The sequence below is a fragment of the Podarcis muralis genome, chromosome 14 (genome assembly GCF_964188315.1).
Source record: "Podarcis muralis chromosome 14, rPodMur119.hap1.1, whole genome shotgun sequence".
Lineage (NCBI taxonomy): Eukaryota > Metazoa > Chordata > Lepidosauria > Squamata > Lacertidae > Podarcis > Podarcis muralis.
Window position 1 is genome coordinate 37,746,962 of NC_135668.1, and position 20,794 is coordinate 37,767,755.

General features: G+C 42.1%; 1 protein-coding gene across 2 annotated transcripts in view; it reads left to right on the forward strand.

Annotated features, from left to right (window-relative positions):
- Positions 1–5: 5 nt before the first annotated feature.
- The window catches only part of CAPN15 (calpain 15), a 95,603-nt gene continuing 74,814 nt past the window's right edge, over positions 6–20,794 (forward strand). For both annotated transcript variants that reach the window (XM_028705650.2, XM_077918431.1), the window contains exon 1: positions 6–144. The gene's annotated coding sequence lies outside the window, so the exon portion shown is untranslated. The remainder of the gene's footprint in view (positions 145–20,794) is intronic.

Consider the following 20,794-nt stretch of genomic DNA (forward strand, 5'->3'; position numbering starts at 1 on the left):
GCGGGGTAGGTGGTAATAGTGGCGGTGAGTAGTGCGGAGACGGGGCTGAGGAGAACGGGAGAGAAAGGAAACCGGTCAGCCTGCCGCCCAGCCAGCAAACAGTCGTTGAAGCCGCCGCCGCCGCCGGGGCGTCCCTCAGCAACGGTCAGTCTGAGCGCGCGACCCTCGCGGGGGGGGGGAGGGGGAGGGAGGGAGAGAACGCCAAAGAGCGCGCGAGAGAGAGTGAGGGGGGGGGGGGCAGAGAATGTGGGGGAAGGGAAGGCGCGCCCCCGGTGAGGGGGAGGCGCGCGTGCGCGTACTGGAGGGGGGGCGTGTGGTGGTGGGCTAGGTGAGTCGCCCCTTCCCTATTTTTTTTTTTTTAATGAGGCGAGAGATAGTCAAACACACACGAATAAAAATAAAAGCTTCCTCGTTCCTTCTCCATAATAATCTCCCTAAGAGGGATATCCGCTCTCCCCCCTCAGCCCCACTTCTGTTCTTGGTTCATTCATTTATTTTGTTGTAAGCTGTATCTGTTGGGTTTTGTTCATTTTTATTATTACATTGCTATCCCCGCCTTTTTGTCAAGGAGCTGAAGGTGGCCTGCATGGTTCTAACCCACCCACCCCCTCAATTTTATCTTCACAACAACCCTGTGAGGTAGGCTAAGGCAGAGGTACTGACTGGCTCAAGGTCATGCAGCGAGCTTCCTGACAGAGTTGGGGGGTGGGGGCGGCGGCATTTGAACCCTGTTCTCCCATGTCATAGTCTATATAATGCTATTAACTGCTTCGCTGCACTGGCTGAACAGTATTTGTGGACCACCCCATCATGTAACATGTTTTGTCATAATTGGCATGCAGTAATTATAAAAAAACGAATGTCAGGCATGCACTGTGAAATGAAAAGCAACATGGGTAACAGCAAAGATAAAGCCTGTCACACCCCCAAAATTAAAACACCAGTTTAGAAGCCGAAGGTGCTCAAACGAGCCCTGATGTTGTGGAACACTATATGAATTTCAAATACAAAACAAAAATAATGGAACTAATCTTCTGGGTCTGTTTAGTCCCTGGATTGGAGACTGCCTGGAAAGCCACATGTATGCCGCCTTGGGTTTCATGATAGAAGAAAGACAGGATATAAATGGAAGAAAATGAATAAATAGCTCACAGCAGAGGGCACACCACCACCACTGAGGTTGAGACTGAATGTGAGCTCACGCCCCTTTTGGCCCAGAGGCTGCTGCTGCTTCTCTGTTTGCTTTGCTTGTTTTAATATTTATATCCTGCCTCTTAAAACTAATCATCATCAACATCATCATCATCAAATTTGAGGTGGAGAAAGGCTCACAAGATTTTTTCTTTTGCTTTTAAAATGCAATGCTAACAATAAAAAGCAGACAAATAGTTAAAACGTCATCATGAAAACCACAAGAACAAGTGCAGACACAAACATTGTTGTAAAAACTATTTCAGAATTCACAGATGAAAAACATAACATTGGAAGTTACGTATTAAAAAACCGTCTGATCAAATTAAAACTTATTAAGAGGGTTGGGTCAGAAGAATTTCTCTTGGGAGGTTGTTCCATAGTTACGGACCACTTTGGAGATGGCAGTTTTGTCCAGGAGTCAAGGGCCTCCTTAACTGGTTGAGGGTGCCTGAGGAAGCATTTTTCGGTTTGATCTGAGAGACTGTTCCAGAGCCTTGGAGAGCAAGCATTAACTTCTCGAGGGACCGGTCCCCTTCCTAGTCCCATTCTGATGTGCACCTAGTTCTCAGTTCTTCTCTGCTCCAATGCAGTGTGCATCATATCTCCCACTGCTTCCAACCTTTCGGGGTATTCCTCATCAAGTGAGGGATGTGCTTCCGCAGGTCTTCTGTATGTTGCTTGTGGAGTGCCTGGGAAGTTTTGAAATGCTGCGAGACTTTCTCGCCCTCCTGCCCACCTTTCTAGACAACCATGGGAGTGCAATGGTGAGGGAACTCCTAACTAGCGATGCGCTTTGGCTCATGCCTGACCTCAGCTACTCAATGTTATTAGTGATATACAGTTGCACTTTGTATCTAGTTTTTAAGAAATGTTATTGAATGTTCTTGCATTATTGTTAATCTTCAAGTAAACAATTGAGAGGCTTTTATATTAAGCAGTGTAATTTTAAATAAATAACAATCCTGTTTGAACTAGTCATATCTTGGAGAGATTCTCCCCTCTTTGCTGCCCTCTTTGACTCAAACACTAACCCCTGGATAACAGTTTGAAGCATAGAAGGTGGTTTCTTTAAAAATGCCGTGTGGCGTCACAATAATGAAAATGAGTTTTACTTTCTCCTCCCTACCCCCATTGAGCTTATCCATGTTGGAGTTCCTGTACTGTTATAGGGGCACAAAACATGAGATCGATGGACAAAAAGTCAGAGGGGGAAGTGGTTCCTGTAGAATTTCTTATGCATTATATATGTGAGTAATGCTGAGTAGAGTGTGGTTTTCTAGGAAAATATGAATGCATGTCAATCTTTAAATTTTTAAAAAAGAAGTTGCCCTAGAACATTGGGAAATCAGCATGTTTTAATCACCCAAATAAGCCTTGGAATAAAAAGCACTTGGAAGCAGTAAGATGCAAACATATCTAAATATGCACTTGGTTGTCTAGGATGTCTGTGAATGTCTTTGTGTAAAGTGTTCTCAGTGATTTGGTTTTTTTATGCCTATCCTTTTGAAGACTCTTGGAGTTGATGACTGTATATATTTGTTTTCAAAACATCTTATAAATTAGAAGGCAGGCACTTTTGAGGGTTGCACTGAATCCTTGCTCTACTCTTTAATGAATTTTATTAATTGTACCACAACAGTGTTAACCATAGTTTCTTCTGAAGAACTGTGCATTTCTCAAACAGGAGAAATCCTGCTTTGAGGCAAGGAAGTGTTGCTGGTGCCAATAAGACAGGGAAACAGATGCACGGGATTGAAGTAGTGTTTTGGTCTAAGGTCAAACAGTGACTCAGTGGCAGAGCCAGAAGTGCAATATAAGATTCTTGGTCCCGTGTCCTTGTGCTGGACAGGGGACAATGTCTCTGGTTGAATGAATGAAGTTTAGGTTTCTGGTCTGGAATCCGCAGTTGGTGGAAATGCCTTGTTATCCCTGACCTGTTGTCTTTTATGCCTGAATTTTAGTGGGTGGGTGATATGCTGATTTCTAATGTCAGTTTTAGTATTCTCACATGCTACCACAGTACAACAATCAGTGTTAGAAACTCAGATATATAATCTAATCAGCAAATTGCACCTTGAGCCTAGGTTATGGTCACCACAATGGCATGCCTAGGCGCTGTTTGTTCCGTTAGTGGGGTTTGTTGTCGTTGTTACTGTTTTCATTTCTATACCACTTTGTATTTTAAAGAACGAATCTCAAAGTGGTTAAAACATCTAACAAAACAATCTAGAATAAAAAAAATCAAGCTTCAAGGAAAATCTTTCAGATCGTTCTCTAAGTGACATTTTGCTTTCCCCAGTCGCCAACCTGGTGGCCAGAGATCTCCACATAGTCACAATTGGACCTGCGCCAGTCGCAAAACACACCTGGCTATTTTCTAACACTGACAACAATCTGTATTTAAACAAATTCTGGTTTACCTTGGTTGTTCCTACAGCTAGTATTGCAGAATATTGTTCAGATATGTGGTAATGGTGCATTATGAGAAGTTTGTTGGGTAGGCTTTTTGCAGGGGGGTTCAAGGTTGTGATCAGTGTAAACCTTCAATATATTTCACTGAATATTAATGCACCCCTACATACAAAGCTGCTTTAGTGTGCTGTGTAAACAAAGGCACTGTGTTTGTTCAGTTGTGTGTTTTTTCAAAATGCATTTTTTTTGGCTTTCCAGTAATGAAAAGGAACAGTGAATGTCTGTGTCATGAAGAAAATATGCAGGTAGCCATAAATGGCGCGTGGTGGGTAGTGGGGTGGAAATCCAAAAGCACCAGTGATTACATAGTTCAAGATGAGTTCTGGTGAACTTGAGCCAAAGTTACATAGTGGACAGCATTCAACTGCTGAGCGGGAACTCTTGAGATCACATCACTGCTCTTTGACGATGCTCAATGTGTCTCCTTAAGCATAATCACTGTTTCTGAGCTTTACTTACTTCACAGAATTGTTGTTAGGGCAAAAAGGGATAAATATATGTGACTTGCCCTGAGCTCTTACGAGGAAGTGCAGGATACAAATGTGATGAATGGATGTACCTATACCATGAAACCTAGCGTTTAGTCTGACGTGTCTGTTCTCTTCTAAATAAAAACAAACATTACAAGAGCCCTGCAGCAGTGAGGCGGTGCCCATGTGTTGTTGTGGCGCCATCCTGATTTGTGGTGGTGCTCACATAGTGTCAGCATAGTTATGGGTGTAGTGAATGCTGCATCTTGGGCATTATAGTAGAATACTGTGCTTCCTCTTTGTCCTCCATTTCTCTTGCTTTGGAAATTTAAAACCTGGCCCTTCACCATTTATTGATTGTGTGTCTGGTTGTAGCATATACAGTATTGTATAACGGGTTTTGCTTTGTGAGAATTTTGTTTTGTTTTGTTTCTTAAAAATGACTTGAAATCTTTGATTCTGTCTTAGTTCCTTTTCTGACACTTCTACTCATAGTACACCTGGATATTTTCCTATAGAATTGTAGAGTTGGAAGGGAGCATGAAGGTCTTCAACTCTTTTTGTCTTGTTGTTTTGTCTTTGGACAAAGTCTACCCTGTTTCTCTCCAATTCTGGGCTAGCGGTTTAATCGCCAGCATAGCCTGATTTCTTGTTGAATTATATAGGAAGAATGTTTTCATTGTGATTCATTCATTCTTTATTATTATTCTCCCACTCCCTGGTATTTTCTTTTAAATAGGGAGTACAGAAGATGTAACCCTGAACTGGCAAAAAAACATTTCATAGACCCATGAAACATATCTAGTGCCTAAGCTGTGTTTAAGCTTTAAGTATCATTTGTACTAAGCTTAGTTAACTATGCAGCCTAAATTCAGAATAAGCCCCATTAACACGGTGGAGCTTTGATCCTAAGCTTGCTTATTTGGAAGTAAATTAAAATACTGACTTGTTACGAAAAGGGAAGCAAGCTGGGCTTGAAGTGGTCAGGGACCTTTTAGAGATGGAAAGAGCTCCAGCTTCTCCATTCAGTTTCCTTTTTAGATTGCTTACATTGAACAACAAGCAACTGTGCCATTTGGGTAGATTCAGAGCCTGGACAATGGACTTCAAAGGGCATTCCACATCTGAGGTTAAATTAGTTCCTTGTATAAATGTGATTTGTACTTTGGATGCACTGAACATTTTGTTTTCTTTTTGAGTTCTCTCCCAATTTATCAGATTCTTACATAATGCAAGAAAGACTCACATGTTGGGCAAAAAGATCCCTCCATTGCCGGGGGTTGTACTAGATGACCCTTGTGGTCCCTTCCAACTCTACAATTCTATGTATGGAAATGCCATAATGTGCTTGAACTCTTGTTGTGGCACTGAAAGGAAGAAATTGTTGGTGTCTCGTCCCTCTTCCCCTTTCATACCTTATTGCTATCCCTCCTTCAAAGAGCTCTAGGTGGCATATTTGATTATTTAATATCCTAACGTACTTCATAGAGTTTCATAGAGGATAAAAGAGGAGGTGATTGTCCCAAGTTCACTCAGTGGACTTTATGGCTGAGTAGAGATTTGAACGTAGGTTTCTCCATTTCTAGTTCAGGTTTTTAGCCACTTTGTCACTCTTGCTGTTGCTGACAGGTGTGTAGGTAAAGTAGGTCAGAACTCCATGATGCCTAAGATCCAGATTCGTTGAGAGTCTCTTCATTTCAGATATCCGCTGACATCACTGCGGTCATCAAAGGGAAGGGTAGTAGTAGCCAGGCACCTCTCCATTATAGCTGGACCCAGGCCTGTGGATAACCCTGTTCTCCAAGAAACCTTTTGCTTTTCATTTTATTTGGAATTTCAAGTGCTGCTACCTGTCTGGAAGCCAGTTTTCCTTTGGATTGTGGTTGGTTGACGTCTGTCTGTCTCGTGAGACAATGGAAGAGTTTGCCTTTGGGGGTGAAGCCAAACTGTTGGAGAGTTATACTACCTGCTGTGGCTGTAAATACCAATATGGAAGAGCCATGTTTTGTTGCAGCTCTGGGGCAGATGAAGGTTGTGCTGCTGCAGGTGCACCATGGCGTTATTGAGCGGGGTATGCTTCCTTCTGGCCAAACTGGTGCAAAATGTATTGTTTTCATTTCCTTTGGACCACATCAGTGATGCCAAGTAGGGGGGGGGTCTTGTCCTGTGTGCGGCCCAAGACCTCCATACACACCGCCCAGGCTTGCACCCTGGATAGGTCACTTTGGTGCTGTTAATGCAGCAAAAACGATGCAGGAGGCAGCAGTTAAAAATTATAAGCTAAAACTGATTGCCATAAAGTACCAGTGCTAAGGGTTGCTTTCATCAAAGGGAGAGATCGTCTCGCCTCATTGAAGTGTGGAATACAAATAAATAGTAAAACCTCTGTGAATTGGCCCTACCTGCTTGTAGTTAGTTAGCAAGGCTGGGGTTCCTGGTTGCCCTTAAACAGACCTTTTCATTGAGATCCCAATAAGCTTTTCCTGTGTTGTCCTGACCTGTGACTTGCTGTTTTCAGGCTAGCTTTATATCTAATATATCTTGGTATGCTAGCCTCATAGTGGGGCTGGTTCCTGGGTAGCTAATCCCTTCTAAGAAGAATATTTGTTTTTACCTGCATTCACTATCATTTGCTTGATGGTTAGGCTACCGTTAAGGAGACAAAAGGAGAGAGGATGTAGACTTGCTTTCTCCAGTCTCCCATTCATTGAAGCTTCAATGAAGGGAAATACCAAGTGCTGAAGTGCTCTTTCCTGACACAGGAAAAGAATGGAAAGGAGTAGCTGTGCATTATTATTGCTTCTCGTATTGCTATTGTTCTGTTAGACACACAGAGGCTTTTCTTCCGAAATCAGTGTGAGACTGAAGAGGCTTGTGGGGAACAGAGTAGGATCCAGATTGCAATTGGCCTGAAGAAAGGATTTCTAGATTGCAGTCCCGCCTTTGAGTTTTGCATTGCACAAGTCTGCTGCTATTTTAGTGAAAGCCAAACTTTGACAGCAAAGATAATGCATTTATATTGATGTAATTAGAAGGGCAGGCAAGTTGATGTCTGGCTCAGGGGCAGTGTATGCTTTCTGCTTTAAATCTAGCTAACATAACTTCGGTGATTGGGAAGCTGTTCTGATTTGGCAGAAGGGAGATGGTGGCTTTCCCAGTTAACTGGTTCTTAGTGCTAGTATTTGGCTTTAAGCCTGGGAGGCTTTTCCATTATCTGGGAAGCTGCTGAAGGGTATGTGTGTGGAAGATGTTTGTAGTCGATGGTTTTTTGAAAACAGAAACCTGAAAAATTCTACCCTCAGATCACATTGCCCTTTTTTGTATCCAAGTGGCTATGAAGCCATTTCAATGAAATAGTTTGTTCTTTTTGCAGCTGTTTAGCCCAGTTCTAGATGTTTCCCTGCATGGAACTACTTTGTACAAAAATGGACCAGTGATCCATCTAGTCCAGTTCTACTTACAAAGCAGCAAAGCTCTTTTCTTTAACTGGAGATGTGAGAAATTGAGCCTGTAGCCTTCTGCATCTGAGGCCATAGCTTAGTGTTATTCAGAAACAGCTGCTGACAATAAAACCATGTTTCTTTCATTCACATTTGGTTTAAAGTAAATTTGTATTTAAACAAAGCACTATTGTGGTCCCAGGAATATTCTGAAGACACCTGATGTTACCCATCTTTGAAACAACATCTGCCAGGACCTGAATGAATGTGCCAGGCGGTTGTCTTATCTAGGTAATGGACTGGATGAGAGCCAAAAAACTGACGCTCAGTCCAGATAAGACTAAGACACTGTTAGTGAGTGGTTCCCTAGATCAGGTGAATGAGAGGTTGCCTGCTCTTGATTGGGTTACACTACCTCTGAAGGAGCGGATACGTAGCTTGGGCGTACTCCTTGAAGCTCAGGTGGCCTCAGCAGCATGGTGTTCCTTTCATCAACTTCAGCTGGTGGCACAGCTGTGCCCCTTTCTGGACAGGGTTAGTCTAACTTTTGTTATCTATGTTCTGGTAACCTTTTGGTTATATTACTGTAACACATTATATGTAGGACGACTGCTGAAGATGGTTCGGAATCTCCAGCTGGTGCAGAATTTGGTGGCCAGGTTGCTCCCTGGGGAAGGACAGTTTGAGCATATTACATCAATCCTGGCCCGACTGCAGTGGCTGCCAATTAGTTTCAGGGCCTAATTCAAAATGCTGGTTTTGACCTATGAAGCCTTAAATAGCTCAGAACCGCAGTACCTCAAGGACCAACTCTCCTGATAGGAACCGACTTGGACATTGTGAACATCATTTGGGGCCCTTCTTCAAGTGCCGCCTCCATGTGAGGTCTGCAGGGTGACAGCACAATAATGGGCCTTTTCTGCAGTGACCCCCCATTTATGGAATGCTCTCCCCAGGGGGGTTTGTCTGGCACTGTCATTATATATTTTTAGGCACCAGGCAAAAACATTCCTCTTCAGCCATGCCTTTGGTGGATTAATATTCTACAGCCTTTTAAATGTGTGTGCTTTTTTTTTTGCTGTTTTGTTTCTTCTGTTTTGACTATTTATTTGAATATCCATTTTATTGAATATTTTGTTTGTTTGTTTGAATATCTGTATGTTGATTTCTCTCTCTCTCTCTTTCTCTCTCTGACACACACACGGGGGGGGGGGTTACAGCAATAAAACCTTAGAACAATTAAGTTTTAAAAAATGAGTTTTCCAGTCACAAACCAGACATGCTTGCTTAGTTTCACCAAGTAGCCGTATCATTTGCCTTCAGACTGTTTCATGGGTTCCTTCCAATGGACATCCGGGCATTTTCAGGGGTTTGTGTTCTTTCTGCATTTTCATTTGTTTTTTTTTACAGGATCTTTCAAATTATTCTTAGTCTAATAAGCTTTACAATAACCCTGTGACATTGTACAGTATTGGAGAAGGAGAACTGAAGCTTAAGAGATTGTGGCTTACCTGGGACTACTGCCTGGGGCTGATCTGATATCTGAAATGTGAATTTATAATCTAATAATTGAGACACTTATACACCATACAGTACTAGTTTTCAGACAACACATTTCCTGAAGGCTCACCTTGTCCAGAGAGCAGCATTCCAGCTAAAGCCTCAGACTTATTGTAGTCTCCCATCTAATTACCAGGCTAGCCTAGGCCTTATCTCTCCAAAAGATAACAGGCTTCTCCACCCTATTCTCTTGCTGCTGAAAAATCTGTCCGCCCCCATTAAATAAGGTTTACAAGGAAGGTAAATCTTTATAAATACTCTGCCAAGTGACACATTAACTAGCTGATCTGTAAGTACAGCACTTTTAAGATATCAGTCCCTATGTAAGTGTGCTAAGTATTATTCATTTGAAAGAAGACAAGAGAGGGCATGGGGAAGGGAGAGTAACTTGTTCCCTTGCACTCTTCTATTTCTCTGGACTCCCATCTTTAAAACAATAGTTGAACAAACATTGATAGGAATCTGGCTTTTGAGTTCTTCTCCATTTGTGTCTTTTGCAACTTGCAAATACAGGTTGAAAAAACACTTTACTACTAGCAGATAGCAAGTACAGACCTTGTAGCTAGATGCAGCTTGCTGAGTCAAGAGAGGGGAGTTTGCTGTTTGCAGTGGAGATGGGGTAGCAGTCTTTCCATAAAGGAAATACTTGTCTCTGGGAAGCAGAGGCAAGCTAATTCTACTGTTTTGGAGGGGTGTAGCTTCGTTACAGCTGCATGTGACTGGACTTTAAAATGCTTACTGCTTTCCTCTGGGAAGCACTTTTAAACAGATTAGAAATACAGAATGAAGTTCTGTATCATAACAGGAGTACACACCAGAAGAACAAGGTAGCATTAGCTACCTTGTACACAGAGTGTTTGGGAAATTAAAATTAAACTCTTGTATCTAGTCTAAATTGTCACTCCCCTTCTTATTTATTGATTTGTAACTCAGTGCATCAGAAACTAACTGTGACATGATTGCTTAATCTCAGGGTCATGGGTTCGAGCCCCACGTTGGGCAGAAGATTCCTGCATTGCAAGGAATTTGACTAAATGACCCTCAGGGTCCCTTCTGACTCTACAGTTCTATTATTCTTCGAAAAGCCACAAATGTGGTTTTCTTCTAAAATGGATTTACACATTCACTACTCACTTGATATCAAGCCTTCAATTACTAGGAATTGCTGGTAGTTCTGCTCTTTTTCAATCTTTGAGAAGACATTTCTGAAAAGTGAACAATGTGGCGGTGACAAGGAAAACCCACACCTGCTATATATTGTCCTCCTGAACTCTTGGGAAGGGACAGAAGGCATGCTCCAGATGAAATGAAGCATTCTGCCATAGTGGTGGTTCTAAGAACTAGCAGCCCTGTGGCTCATTGATGAAGGAGCCAGCTGTTCTTCCTGCTGGCCTTGGCACTTTCTCTCACAAATGCACCCACACCCACACATCGTTGTCATTCTTTAGGAAGCTGCCAGGAATGTGGGTTTTCTGGGGGGGGGGGGAACCCTGTGCAAGTTTGGGTAATTTGCATCCAAAAAAAATCAATTTACATTGAACATTTTTGTGACACCCTGTAGAGTGGTCTAGTTTAGCAGAGTCATAGAATAGTAGAGTTGGAAGGGACCCCTGAGGGCCATCTAGTTCAACCCCCTGCAATACAGGTGTCTCAACTAGATACTGCATACATTAGGTGAAAGTTTACATAAGAGTGCACACATTCATGAAAACATACAAACATCCAAATTGCTTGGAAATATTTGTTTTATTTAGTAAACAAAACTAAACATTTTGAAATGGTCAAACTTTCCATTTTGTAGTTGGCATCCATTCATTGTTACTAATGAACTTTTCAAATAATTTTTTTTCCTCTGAAAAACATCAGCAGTTGCTTATAGGGAAACATATGTTTGGCGATGTGGATGATTGTTCGGAGTTGCGTTAGCTTGAGGCTACTTTGAGACCATGATCCTTGTAAAATGGCTGTACCTACTAAGAACTTCTGGGCAAGGGTTGGTCGCAATTTTTTAAAAAATGAATCTGAATAATGAATTTGGGATGAGAGGAAGGCCTGTTTTGTATCACCTTGAATTTCTAGTACTTTTCTTCTCTTTGGACTCCACGAATAATATCTAGATCAAGGTTTAGACATAACTGTGTTTTGCACGAACCTTTCTGAGTCTCATGGCATATAATCTGATGTTTGCCATTAATTGCATTGGTTACACAACTCTGCACCCATATTTTATATACAGTGGTACCTTGGGTTACATACGCTTCAGGTTACAGACTCCGCTAACCCAGAAATAGTGCCTCAGGTTAAGAACTTTGCTTCAGGATGAGAACAGAAATTGTGCTCCGGCAGCGCAGCGGCAGCGGGAGGCCCCATTAGCTAAAGTGGTGCTTCAGGTTAAGAACAGTTTCAGGTTAAGAATGGACCTCCGGAATGAATTAAGTACTTAACCCGAGGTACCACTGTACATGATGACTTTTGAAAAAGAGATCCAAGAAGACAAAAAGTTCATATTTAGGGTATCTCAAGCAGCAGATCTCTAATTTGGTTGTGGTTGTTGGTATACCTAGAGTGAGACATGCAAAAAAGATAAGAGGATGCTTTTTATTGAACCATTTTAAAATGATGGCATAATAAAACAAGCTTGGGTTAATTGAAAATATGTAGATGATGTAGTGGGAGGAACCGCATAGTAGATACAGAAGTTTGGATAAGGCTGATGACTAAAGGCAAGCCTGCTGTAAGCAGCATTAGCCAAAACTTTTCAGAGTGGCTGGGGAAACCCAGCCAGAGGGGCAGGGTATAAGTAATAAATTAACATTATTATAAAATATAACTGGGATGTCCTTTACTACTTTCTAGTTAAGACCAGACTTCAATCCATAGTCCACAGCATACATTGATACAGTGGAGTTAAGGCTAAAATTTGCCCCAAAAATATCAAAGTCAGCCAGAATTCAAAGCCCATTTGTATTAGACGTCTCATAGAACAGTCCAAAGAATGGGTGGTTTTGTGGAATTATTTCTCACTTTCTCCGATATCTACCTCCTGTATATGTGTGCTGTGTTCTGCTTGCCTTCCACCACAATTTGCTGTTAGGTGACCTTAGCTGTGCTGTCTGTGCACCAGAGTGTTGCTATGGGAATACATATAAGACCTTGGGTCAACCAGCTCAGGCAAGCATCATTGAGTTGGATAAGTTTTAAGTGGCTGGCCATAAAAGGGAGGAATCTGAGGTTCCATTTGCTGCTTTACCTGCCAGCATGTGGGAGGAATACTTAGGGGCAGTCTGATACAAAGAAGAGTAGCAGAGGGACTAACTGGATATAGACTGATGTGGTTTATGCTACTCAGAGTCAAATTTGGTTCTTCCACAGCATAATGGGTTGACCCCTTTGCCCCACCCCATGCCTAACAAACCCCAGTGGCTTGAGCTGTAGAGACCTCATTCACTTTGATCTTGTACTGTTCTGGACAATTTGGATTTTCTTCTTCCTTTGCTTCCCAGAGTAGCAAGTGTTGTTTTGCTAGGATGAGCTTTGTCTTCCATTGAAGTGAGTTTTCATGCCACCAGTCATTAGTTGGAATCTAGGGCTCTTTGTCCTTCATCTTGCAACCATCCACCTGTATTCTGCTCATCTTGGCTATCACAGAAGCAAGCAGAGTCTTCCAGAGCTTTCTGAATCTGATTCACAAGTGAACCAGGAACTAATCGAGTATGCTGGGCACTAACTGGTTTTATTTGTTTGATGTCTGTGGGGAAGTGGTTTTCTGTAGGAACTTGCCATCTAGACTTGGATGAAGATGTGTGAAAATCTAGTATAGAAAGGGAGAAGTTGGTTGCTGGGCCCATGGTTGCAAAGCCTGTGCTACTGCTAAATGAATTCCCATGGAACTGACTAGTTCCCCTCCTGGTGATGTTCTTCCCTCTCACAGGTGTTCACTTTCTCTTCTGCTCACACCTAGCACTGCTACTAATTGATGGTGGTAACAGTTTGCTCACTAACCAGTCTCTGTTGTTGTTATCACTGATTGGGCTTCCACATACTATCAATCCTGTTTTCATGTTGTGACTTGTTGGAAAGTAACTTGCTTTGCCAAGAAGAACCTGTGGCTCCCTATCTATGACCCTTATGAGTTGGAATGACCTTCCTAGAGCCCTTATATGACCCTGCTTTGAATATGACCCTTACCCTGGAAGGAGGTGTGGTTTCAGTTGCACTTGGTTGTTTTGGTAGAGATGTATTTGGGATTTTGTTTGCCCTATTGTCTTTATTTTTGTAATACACTGTTTGAGTTTTAATGAAGTAACACTCTATTTTGTATTCAGCCCATAGTACTTAGGATTTCTCGCTGTCTGTGTGAGAGAGAAATTGCCAATATGAAAAGCCTTCTCTTGCTTTTGTGAGAGATGGTGTGCTTGTGGTAGGTGGAGCCTTCTGTTCCATTTTGTATGCATATGGTAGTTCTTAATTAAATTGTCACCTTCCTCTGTCTAAAGTTAACCTTACCTCTGCGCCAGCTTGAGACCGGCCCTCTCAGAGATATCAACCGTCTGAAATCTAGGACAGCAAGGAGGAAATTATAACATAGTGAACGATTTGAGTTGGGAGATGACAGCAATATTGAAACACTGGGATCAGAAACAAGGTTTCTTTATTATATTAACTACCTCATAAAGTGTATTGTAAAACAAGTTGTTGTTGGCGGCATCCGTCTGTCTTGAACAGAGTATAGCTTTGTACACAACATATGGACATAAACAGAGCTGTGAACCAGTGTGGTCCAGTAAGTAGTCCTGAAAGAAGTGGGTTCAATTCCTGATCAGTTATTCTCAGTCTCACTACTATTTATGTAAAATTGGGATATTCATTACCTACTTCATACATATGTTGAGGCAAAAGTAAAGGATTTGTGCTTTTTAAAGGATGTAGAGCAGTTTTACAATAATTATGATGGGCAGCAAGGCTCATATGAACCTTGGCATCTTCCTTGCAAATAGACAAGACAAACTACTGTCATATTTGTAGTTTTGAGTTTTCCAGAGACGATTTGATAACAAATTCTGAGGAAGAATAATGCCTGATCTTATGAGATCATCTGCTGTGTGAGGGTGTTAATGGAGACTGGGGATTTTGGCTCTGTGAGGCTGGGTGATCTTATGTGTGTATGTGTAGCCTAACCCTAGGAATGTGAAGGACTCCTTTGGGGGAAAATATATTTGCCTCCCATGTATTTCATTCATTTACATTTCCCCCAAAATATATCTTGAGCAGGTTCTGAAAGCCAGTTGGGCTCAATGAAATTCTAAAGAGTGAGTTGTGGGATATGAAATACCTTTCTATGTGCCACGTCTGTCCTCAAAGAAGAGCAGCACATATGTGCAATAAATATCCACATGTGATATTTAAGTTGCAGCTGGGTGTGTGTGTGTGTGTGTGTGTGTGTGTGTGTGTGTGAGATTGTTGGAAATATAAAGAGATGATGACAAATTCCCATGTAGACATGCAGCAGGATAAAGTGGAAGGATGGGCTGTGCCACTTAAGACTGCAATTAAGGGAATGACTTGTCTGAATGTTTTCCTACATTACAAACACCCTGTGCGTAGAAAACAAGTAAAGTGTGCAAAGGGGTGGTTAGAATCTTTCTCCCTGCTGCGTTAGCTTCTTACTTGTAAAGATTTTTAACAAAACGAACACAGGCCAGCATTAAAGCAACTTTCAATCAGAATTGGTGCTGCCCATTCTGCTGCCTCGGTCTTGCCTCATTCTGCTGCATGTGTTGATGCAGCCACTGCTGCTTTACATCTAGACTAGTATCTGTTCCTTGTTCACCCCCCCCCAAGAGAATTTGGTGTATTACTCTTCCATAAACTAGCTCATGTTGCAAATGAGAAGCCTGTTTATTTCTTCTTAGACTGCCTATTTGTATAGCTGGTGCCCCAAGCTATTTCCTCATACATAACTTCATAAACAGACTTTTTGGCAACACTGTGCTACTTTAGAACAAGACACACCTTTTACTGCTATGTTGGCTTTCCTTATCTTCCTTAATAATGTATGGTCATGTTGCCCTCTAAACTTCAGCACTATGAATGCTGATCACGAGTGCACCTGAGATGAACCAGGAACACATACAGTATTGACTTAGAATTTTTTTAAATTTTTTTTTTTTTTTGCATTTCTGATTATAGATCATATTGGATTCTGGAAACTTGGGAAAAGTATAGCATTACTGAATTTAGCAATTTAGATTTAATTTACTTTTACTCTTGTGGGTGAATTTAAGTGAAAAGGGGGAAAAACAACAGATTTGAATTTCTGCAAGTCTGTTTCATCTGTAACTCCTCAGCTATGAAATATTTCCCTCATTTTTGTACAATACTTTGTCCTAGGAAATAACGCCTTTCTGTCCCTGGCTTGGGGTCATGGTCCAAAGTATCACTTTTATGATTTATCACATTTTGGTCCATCCTTTCTTCAAGCAGCAGAAGTTTCCATTTTAACCTCACAAACAACTGCTTGAGGTAGGCTATCTTGAGAAACAGATGCCAGCCCAAAGCTACTTAGTTTCATGGTCTAGTTGGAATTTAGACCCTGGTCTGTCTCTCTAGACTAGTCTGTATTTGAGGCATAGTTCTCACTGAGATAGTAACCTTGTGTCTGGGCTGGATCACTTTAGACTGGACGGGGGGGGGGGGTGTTGTCGCATGACTGACTGCTCCAGCATTCATAAATACTCCTGCAAATAGAAAGCCAGCGTGCCATGGGGAAGGATTCTGCCAAATCTTTCTCCATAGCATGCTAGTTTTTTATGTGCAGAGAATGTGCAGTCTGAAACGGTGTAGCCCAGAGACAGTGTTACTACCTCAGTGAAAAGTGGAAACTCTAACTTGCCTTCTTTAGAGAGAAGCTGTATTTGCTGCAAGTGAAGGTTTGCCTTTCATTCCTACTGCCTTTTTATTTTATTAAAAAAACAAGTTATATTACAGTCCAGAAAAAAACAATGTGCTAAAAAGTAATAAAATAAACAAAAGAAGTGAAAAAACTGGTTTCCTACTGCAGTATCTTGTGTAAAAAATAAATAAAAGGTGTAGTAGTCATAGATATATCCCTTAACATTACAAGGCCAAATCTGGAGTCAGATTCACTGATACTTGGCTTCATTGTTTGTTGGCTTGTTACTTGTGTTTTTGCCCTGGCTGCTCTTGGCAGTGTACAGAGTTCCTGAATGCTGAATCATGGGCAACCCAGTGCAGCAGATATTGTAGGGAGACTGTGCCTGGCTCTTAGTCATGTTTATCTCTTGGCTGCGAATGTGCAATAGCAACAATGCTGCTCTGAACAGACTGGCACAGCCTCAGATGGGGAGGTCTGTAGCTTACCCAATCAGCACCCAGTTGTAGCAGATGAGAGCTGTGCTGTTATTGCAGGAGAAGTGTACCAAGACCGAACTGCATCAAGGAACCGAGTAGGCTTGCCTGTCTTCAGGGTTATCGGTTTGACAACAAACGGTTTGACAAAAAAACGAACAAAGTGGAGTAGCTGCCATAACTTTTCTCAGTCCTGATATTGTATAAAACTATACATTCAACCATACCTCACATAAATACGGGCTTGCTAGCCTATTTCAAACATGGTTTGTGGTTCAGAGTTGCTGGTTTGATCACAGATCATTGCTGCATTTGAATGCAAAGTTTGATCGTGATTCGGTGGAAGTGGAAGCCACCTGGGCATTAGGTGTCATGTACTTTAATTTATGGTTTTGATGAACTCATGAACCTATGTGAGTGATATGGTCAAAGTAGGACTCTGATGGTGCCATCCTGTATATGTCTGTTCATTTCAGTGGGACCAACACCTTTGCAGGTATGTATAGGGTTACAGAATAGAATAGAATAGAATAGAATAGATTCTTTATTGTCATTACACAAGTGCAACATTGCACATGTGCAACGAAATTGGATGCCATCCCTTAAAAACAACAAAAGCAAAACAACAACAACAACCAAACAAACCACATTCCAGCCACACCCACACCAACACCCATCAAACTCCCAGGTCACACTATCGAGTTACAGCATTCAAAAAGGCCACAGCTCTTGGATAGAAACTGTTTTTCAGTCTATTTGTCCTTGACTTGATGTTTCTATATCTCCTGCCAGAAGGCAGTAGTGCAAACAGACTGTGTCCCGGGTGAGATGAATCCTGCAGGATGTTGTTTGCTTTCCTAAGACAACGGGAACCGTACAGTTCTTCCAAAGATGGGAGAGGATGACCAATAATCCTTTGGGCTGTGGTTATGACCTTCTGGAGCACCTTCCTCTCCCTAGCTGTACAACTGGAGAACCAAGCACAAATACAGTATGTAAGAATGCTCTCTATGGAGCCTCGGTAGAAGGACACCAGCAGTCTCTCACTCAGATTGTTCTTCTTCAAAAGTCTGAGGAAATAAATTCTCTGCTGGGCCTTCTTCACCAGAGCAGTGGTATTTGCGCTCCAAGTCATGCCCTGATCAATAGTTACTCCCAAAAACCTGAATTCCGCCACCCTCTCCACCCGTTCCCCGTTGATATACAAGGGCTGAATGTCCGCCTTTTTTTTCCTGTAATCCACCACCAATTCCTTGGTCTTAGCCGTATTAAGAGCCAGATTGTTCTCTCCACACCAAACACAGAGCCGCTCCACCTCGTCCCGATAGGCGGACTCATCCCCTCCTGAAATGAGCCCTACCACCGTAGTGTCATCAGCAAACTTGATGATTTTGTTGCTGGAATAGATGGCTGTACAGTCATACGTATAGAGAGCATAGAGCAGGGGACTCAACACACAACCCTGTGGTGAGCCGGTGTTAAGGCTAAGGGCTGTGGACATATGTGACCCTACTCTAACCCTCTGAGAACGTTCTGACAAAAAATCCAAAACCCAGAGACAGGTGGAGTTGGAGAGTCCAATCGCCTCTAGCTTGGACACCAGTCTATGGGGGAGGATAGTGTTAAAAGCAGAGCTAAAATCCACAAACAGCAGCCTCACATAACTCCCCGGCTGCTCCAGATGGGACAGAGCAGCATGGAGAGTGGTGATGATAGCGTCTTCTGTGGATCTATTTGCCCTGTATGCAAACTGGTAGTTGTCAAAAGTTGATGGAAGACAGGAAATAATGTGACGGCGCACCAGTTTCTCAAAACACTTCATGATGATTGGAGTCAGTGCAACTGGTCTGTAGTCATTCAAACTACTGATTGTGGATTTTTTAGGCAGAGGGACAATAGTTGACGACTTCAGGCAGGGTGGGACAATAGACTGGTTTAAGGACTTATTGAAGATCTTAGTAAAGACCCTCGCCAGCTGATCCGCACAGCCCTTCAACACCTTTCCAGTGATGCCATCAGGTCCAGCCGCCTTCCTCGAGATGGATCTTAAAGACTGCAGTAGCATAGTACGCAGGGCCAAGTTGCTTTCTTTTGTGCGAAGATTTCTTCTAACAAGACTTCTCCTGTCAAGCCTTGGTAGCATTTAATAGCACACCCCCACTGCATAGATTAAAGCTTTCAATCATATAATGCATCTGGTTTCAACAACTTAAGAAACATTTGTGGCTATGGAGCTGATTTAATGGCTGCTTCTTCTGTGACTAGGTGAAACAGTGAAGGTGTGTCATAAGGGACAGGAGCAAAAAACTCCAGAAGTTGAGATTTCTAGCTTATGAAATCCCTGTAGAGACTGTGTAGGGAACCAGTTTTCTACTGCAGGCTGTATTCTGGCAGATAGTCACACCAGAGCTAGAAGTGTGTAGGCTGCCACTTTTTCTTTCTAACACCTTCGTTTCTCTCTCCCTCTCTTTTTAAGGGACAGTTCACTCTTGTCAGAGATCTGAACTGATCACTTGCTGAGGGCTTTTCCTCCCCACCATTTCCCCCCATTCTTGCCAGTTTTTTGGTCACTTGCAGAGAGCTTCTTCCCCAGCTTCAGTCTGTCTGTTTTGGCTCTTCCCTCTATTTTACTCCCCTGCTCCTCTCCTCCAGGCTTCCTCCACCTGCATGAAATTAGGCCAAGGGCTGAATGTAATCCTTGAGCTGCAGGGGGCAACCCCTGCTAAATAGCATGGCCATGGATGGTTTTATTTCCTCCTCCTCCTCCTCTTTTTGCATGTGTGTGTGTGCATGTGTGGGAGCTGCTTAAATTGTTGCCGGGTAGCTAATGAGGCAAACCATGCCAGCCCACACACACTTTCGTTAACAGCACACTAAAATAAGAAAATCCCCGCACAGTTGGCTAATAAACTGGAAAATATGAGGTGCCCTGATGTCCCTCATTGGAATAATGTTAATTGGCTTAGTAGAGCACAGGCTTATACAGTATTTATTTATTTTGTTGTTGTTGAAATTATGTATTGGGTTCTGTTTAATCACTGACGGCTTGCTTAGCTCTCAGAATGAACTTCCAGCTTCTAAATTGGTAGCAAAAGTGTTTTTCTATAGGTGTTAATAAGAATTTCCTTTTTTGTTTTATTGCAAGTTGGTTCAGATAGGAATAGAAATATAGGAAGCCGCTGTATACCGAGTCAGACAATTGGTCCGCCGAGCTAAGTATTACCTACTCTGACTGGCAGCAGAGCTTTTAGGCAGGAGTTTCTCCCAACCCTCTCCTTAGTCATCACGGACTGAACCTGGGATTTCCTGAACTCAAGGCAGATTCTCTACCATTGAGCTATGGTCCTTCCTCAGAAACACAACATAAGCAGGAACAGTCCTGCTTAGTATCAGATGCAGTCTTCAGGCTCGTAGCTTGAGGAAATCTGAAAGCTTTATTCAAGAAATCAGAACAAGGTCTCAGCATTAGCTCAAAGTACAGGATACGGGATTCATAAGGCTTCATCAGACCTCTAGGTTGAATGACAAAGCGATAGCTAAGACCTCCTGCTCTACTTTCTAAAGAGAAGGCAGGATCCGTCATTCATGTGGTTCTCATTCCAAACAAGGAAACTGAGTGTGTTTTCTTATTTTCACATGTGCTGTACGTCCATGATCCAGTCTGATCTGGACACTGCCCTGGAATTATTTTTGCAGCGTCTCTTTGCAGTCACTTGTAACAGTTCTAGTTAACCTGTGGCTGGTGAGTTGGTGCTTGTAGAAGTTTCAGGAGCCTTTTATTTACCTCCTCTGTGCTTGAGAGCTTGCTGTTTTTATGTTTGAAACAAAAGTTTTAACTCAACTGACCTTGGTGCTGATCAGCTTTTGAATACAAAACACTTCACTTTTGTGATTCTGTCTGTGTGGAAGATGATTGCCACTCCTCCAGAATGTTTGTGAAATGTAAGTGTTGGTAATGCAGTTTTGACAATCCCGCCCCTCTTGAGAATATAGTATCCAGTTCCTCAGAGAATCCTTAAGTGCTACTAGCAATTGGCAGGGCATCTAAGGGTGTGTGTGCTTTGAAGTTCTCCAGTTCAGCTTCCTCTGGTCTTTCAAGCTATCACCTAAAAATTCTTATTGCAATTGCGGTTAACTTTATCTTCTAAAAAATATGCTCCCTACCATTCACCATGGATCACTGTGTGGATTACAACATTATTATATTGCTTTAATAATGTTGTAATCGGCAATATATTACAAATAAAACTATCATGTAAAAACTGAACATTATTAACAGTAAATACAAAC